Source organism: Camelus ferus, chromosome 22 (assembly GCF_009834535.1).
Source record: "Camelus ferus isolate YT-003-E chromosome 22, BCGSAC_Cfer_1.0, whole genome shotgun sequence".
NCBI lineage: Eukaryota > Metazoa > Chordata > Mammalia > Artiodactyla > Camelidae > Camelus > Camelus ferus.
In genome coordinates, this window is record NC_045717.1 from 14,307,299 (window position 1) to 14,313,298 (window position 6,000).

Below are 6,000 nucleotides of genomic sequence, written 5' to 3' on the forward strand. Positions count from 1 at the left end.
AAAACAAAGATCCTGCCCACAGATGTCTAGACTCTAATGGAATTCACATTACTGTGTGAGACCTGTGATTCTTTCTTGAAAGGAATTAACTCATTAGAACACTATTTTTATTAATACCATTTTTAGGCATTCCAGTGGCCTTGTGAAAGAAGGTGAGGAAATCTGAGGAGGAAATAACGTTCAACAGAATAATAAATATATCCACTGAAACCCCTTCTTTACGGCCAGGTTCTCTTTCTTAATGTCTGGGATCTTCAGTCTAGAAAGTATGTATATTCTATTATTATTACCAGGATTATGTATGGATGGGTTTTGTCTGTTTGCTTTTTTTAAAAATTTTTTCCCATACCTTTGCAAACTCAGATCTCGTTTCTCAGAGCTGGAAGCAGCCTGGTCCTGCTCTGCTGCCTCGCGTAGTAAGTACTGACTACTTTCCAGCTCCCAGTTCCTTGAATTTCAAAGGTCAGCAGCATTCCAAAAAGAAGAATAAAGACCCCAAACCTTTATAAATTGTGGCAGACGCCCTCCATGGAAACTTTGTTTTTGAAATACTTAAATCAAAACCATTAAGAAAGTGATAGCCGCAGTATATTGATACATTCCTTCCAAGTTCAGGTTTTTAAACAATAAAGCATTTGTGGGCCTTTAATTTACCCTTTATTCTGTATTATATCTTCCATAAATATAGAGTTCCAAAACCACAAAGAAAAAAACTAAAATTCCTAAGAACGTTTGCACTCTCACTAAGAATTTATGTTGTGTTTCCTTTTGTCAAGTAGCAATATCTTTTTTACAAAGGGGGCTGGACAAATGATTAGTAATAATTATCCTGGTTCCCACTCTTACTCTGTCATCTGAATTTACCTTATTTCCACATGCCTAGTAGTTATTCAGAGTATCTGTATAAGATGAAAACTAGAATTCAACCTAGAACATAGTCCTTAAATGGAGTTGTCTTAAGCCCAGTTGTCTCTAGCCCAGTGATGCTAGACCCAAGAACCATAAAACAAATGAAAAGTAATCCTTTAACGGGAAACTCATTTTGGTAATAAGTAAACACCAATTTGATAAACAAATTCATCCATGTATTCATACATATAGAGAAAATTTAGAGAAAAGTGTGACCGCCTCAATTAAAGGAGGACTGGGCATGGCTTTCTGGGGAGCAAGGCAGTGACTGAAGTTTTAAGGTTGAATTTAAGTTTGTCAGATCAAAAAACAAACATCCCAAAAGGTATAAAAGCTTGGGGGAAAACCACAGAATGTAATGGACATACTCATTACTGCTTCAGCACAAAGTATGTTTATATTTGTGTATGAATGTTTGTGTGTGATGGATGAGTGAGGTTTACTTATAAGGGTGAGAATAGAGAGAGATATAGGAACCAGATCATGAGGAATTTTAAATGCTTGAATTTTATCCCACAAAATAAAAGAAAACCAAGAGCTGGTTAAAAAAAATAAAAAAACAAACAAACAAAAAAACCCATTAGATGTAAGTATCACATGGCCGTAGAAAAAAATTAAACTGTAGTTGGCAACTGGATAGTATTCAGAAATAAAATGCAACCTTAGCAATAGGAAATATTTAAGTTGTTACACACTGAATGTTTTGCATATGAAATTATATCTAGTTTAGTGTTCCGTTTGTATTAGAGTTGGCATCTTCAGGGAAGGGTCCTGTTCCATGTGAGTTTGCTCTAACTGCTGCAGAGCTCAGGCAGCTAGGACAGAGAAGGAGGGAGACACATGTCTGTCTGTTGTTCAGAGACTTGGAACCCTGTCAGAAACTTCACTGTCACCATGTGCCTAACGCTGTGCAAAATACTCTCTCCCCTCCTCCTTTACACCCCTCCAAAGACAGCATGTGGGTCGTGAAAATGTAGTGCATATATGTATATTTTGCCAATTCTTAGTTCCACACAACAGCCAGAGTGACCATTTAAAAAGTCGAATCAGATCATGTCACTCCTCTAACTTAAAACCGTCATTGGCTTCCCACTGCACTTAGAATAAAATCTGAACTTCTTTACCTAACCTGCAGGATCAGGTAGGATCTACTTCTCCAGTCTCATTTCAGACACTTTCCTTGTCAGTCACTCACTTAATTCCAACTATGTTGGCCTTTGGTCAGTTTCTAGAATAATTCATGTTCTTTGCTGACATGCGGACCCTGGAACTCACTGATTCTTCTGCGTAAGATATCCTTCCCGTTAGCAGAGTGGCTCCTTCATACACTATATGTTATAGATTAAATGTCACTCAACTCAGAAAGGACATTCCATATGGCCCAAACTACTGTTACATTATGCTGCTGTCTGTGGCCACGGTGACGTTAACTGTTGGAAGCAAGATGAAAACAGTTGGCACAATGGGCTGCCCACAGGGTTTGGACTCAACTCCGTGGCTGAAATTCCAGTTGTACAACTGACAAGCTGAGAGTGTTTGGATGTGTTCCTTAAAAATAAGTTTCTCTTAGCCTCATTCATAGATTCATTGATTCATTGAGGCACTATTCTCAACACTGGGGTTAAAGCAGTGACCAGGACAGACAATTCCTCCGCATCATTGATGATGGAGGATACGGATCGTAAGTGTGTATTACAATTTCAGGCAGTGATGAGTGATCTGACTTGCTGGAGTCTCTTTTCCACAATTTGATCAAGAAAGTCTTTCTTAAAAAAAATGGCATTTTAGCAAAGTGACAATGGTATTTACTATGCTGTAAAGTGAAAGTAGTGACAGAGAATGTCAGCAAGTACCAATCCGGAAACAGAATCCCAGAGTGCTCCAGGATTGAAATGTATAGACACTGGGACCATTCTGCAGGGTTGCTGTTCTGGGAATTATGTGCATCACTTAGTCTGTTGTTCCTTCTAGTTTTTTTTTTTTTTTCCCTCCCAGCTATTGAATTCTTCATTTCTAATTGGGTCTGTTTTATTTTCCAGTTTCTTGTTTAAGTGTTCACTGTTTACATCAAGGATTCCCCCCTAATTCAGTTAACATTTTAATTACCAGTGCTTTGAATTATTTACCTGGTGAATTGTTTATTTCTATTTCATTATTTATTTTTCCAGGTTTGTTGTTGTTGTTGTTCTTTCAACTGAGCGCAGTTTCTCTGCCTTTTCCATTTTGCTTCAACTTTCTCTGCATCTATGGGTTTGAGTGAAAGGTATCTGCTGCGGTCTTGATTGAGTGTTCTCGTGTGGGAGTGTCCCTGTACAGATCAGATGTGCCCAGTGCCTTTGGTGGGAGAGCGAGCTAGATCTGACCTGCATGCAAGTCCCATCTGTCCTCAGGCTGTACTGGCTGCTATCACCATGGCAGGGCGTGGGACTGGAGATGGAGGGGCTGGAGCTGGCACCAGGTGTGACATGGGACTTCCTCTCTGTCCCACCAGGGGTGGGGTCTGAGCCCAAGCTGCTAGAGCAGAAGCCCTGGGGGTCGGTACCAAGCTGGCTCTGTTCCCTTTACATCTGTGTGTTTCCCTCTCCCAGCACCAGGACTCTTGCCCCAGAGGGGGTCGTGCTGAAGTAAGTGGGGCCCCCGCAGGTTCTGAACTTGCATCAGCCACAGACAGAGGTCCAGTGTGCAGGCACTGGTAGCTCCTCTCAGACGTATCCTCGGGTGCAAGTCCCCTTTGTCCATCACAGCCGATCTATGACCCCAGCCTCCGCCACTCTGCCCCGTTGTGGAACGGCTTTGCAGGGTGGCAGGGCTCTCGTGGACTCTTGGCACATATCAGGAGGTGAGCTGTGGTTGGGCAGCCACCATCAGAGATCTGGGCTGCTTCTGAGGTACTACTTGAGTAAGTACCAGCCCTGACCACTGTCCCATCCAGGCTCTGTCTCAGGACCAGGTCATCTCTGCATGGTTGAGCCTTTTTCCCTGTCCTGGCGCTGTGATGTGGAGTGAGTGGTGCTGAAGCATTTGCATAGCGAGGTGGTTGCTGGAAATCCAGCAGCGTTTAGAGCAGACCTCTCCCTGCCCTGCCTTGTAGGGAGGCCAGCATGTGCGTGCCTCATGAGTGGAGTCTAGGATTCCCACGGCCCTTCTGTTATTCCCAGTGGTCCTCTAACCAGCCAAGGGGGCCTCGTCTTCCCCTCGTAGGACCTCAGGACCAGGGTGCCTGATCTGCGGTTCAGACTGCTCACCATCCAGGGCAGGTGTCTGCCCATGTGATTCTCTTCCTCTGAGTCCCCTCCCAGGGGCACAGGTCCTGACCTGATCACTTTTCTTCCCTTCTTATCCGATTTGGTGTGTATCTTTTCTTATAGCCTTGGTTGTATAGGAGTCCTTCTGGCAACTTCCAGTTAGATTTCAGTGATCACTGTTCCATACGCAGATGTATTTTTGATGTGTTCATGGCGGGAGGTGAGCTCCACGCTCCACTTACTCCGCCGTCTTGATCTGCCTTCCGTGGGCTGTGGTAAGCCTTGACCTCGGATAGCGTCCGTCCTCCAACTTCGTTCTTCTTCACTATTGTGTTGACTATTCTGGGTCCTTTCTCTTTCCTTATAAAGTTTAGAATCAGCTTATTGATATCGACAAAACAACTTTCTGAGCTTTTGATGGGGATTTTGTTGGTCCATGCTAGTATTATGATGAATGGTTTTTACAGGTTTCTAGGTGCTATTTCTATACTGAAGGGTGAAACAAACATATTTAGATGGTTTTATTTATTCTAGACCGAAGGACAGGAGTGCCATCTGCTGAGTTATTGTTTATGTTTTCTTTCTAGCTCAGATTAAAATGTGGAGATGGTGAACCCTGGCATGAGATCACGTGGTAAATCAGTATCCCACAAAACTCCAAGGCACCATGGATCATTTTTTTCAGTGTACAGTTTTTTCCGTTTATAATGAAGCCACTAAATTAGTCATCTTCAACAAATGTTTCATTAAATTATTGACTTTTTAATTATGTTGTATTTTTCTTTTACAAGTTATCCTTAGACCCTTTCTATCTGGCTCTACATTACCTATAGGTAAAATAAAAATCTACCAAGGAATTGTTTTTTTAAATTAAAAATTTTTTTATTGAAGCATATAGTTGATTTACAATGTTTCAGGTGTACAGCAAAGTGATTTCAGTGAGAATTGTTCCACATGTACATATATACATATACATATATATATACATATATATATACATATATATACATATATACATATACATATATACATATACATATATATATATATATATACATACACATATACTCTTTTTCAGATTGTTTTCTATTATAGGTTATTACAAGATATTGAATATAGTTCCCTGTGCTATATAGTAGTTCCTTGTTTGTCTATTTTATATAGAGTATCTGTTAATCCCAAATTCCTAATTTATCCCTCTCCCCTTTCCCCTTTGGTAACCATAAGTTTGTTTTCTATGTCTGTGAGTCCATTTCTGTTTTGTAAATAAGTTTATTTGTGTCATTTTTTTTAGATTCCACATATAAGTCATATTGTATGATATTTCTCTTTTTCTGCCTGACTTACTTCACTTAGTATTATAATTTCTAAGTCCATCCATGTTGCTGCAAAAGTCATTATTTTGCTCTTTTTTATGGCTGAGTAGTATTCCATTGTATGTATATACCACATCTTCTTTATCCATTCATCTGTCCATGGACATTTAAGACTGTCTTGGCTATTGTAAATAGTGCTGCTATCAACATTGAAGGGCATGTATCTTTTCGAATTATAGTTTTCATCTTTTCTACATATATGGCCAAGAGTGGGATTGTCAGATCATATGGTAAGTCTATTTTTTAGTTTTTAAAGGTACCTCCATACAATTTTCCATACTGGCTTCACCAATTTACATTTCCACCAACAGTGTAGGAGAGTTCCCTCTACCAAAGAATCTTAATGAGAAATCACTTATTTTAGTTTTGTTGCTGTTTTGCCTGTTTTTAAGTCATTTTTTTTCCCAAATGATACAACACATACTAAACCAAAAATAGTGAAAAGTTTAGAAACTTAAAACATGGAAAAA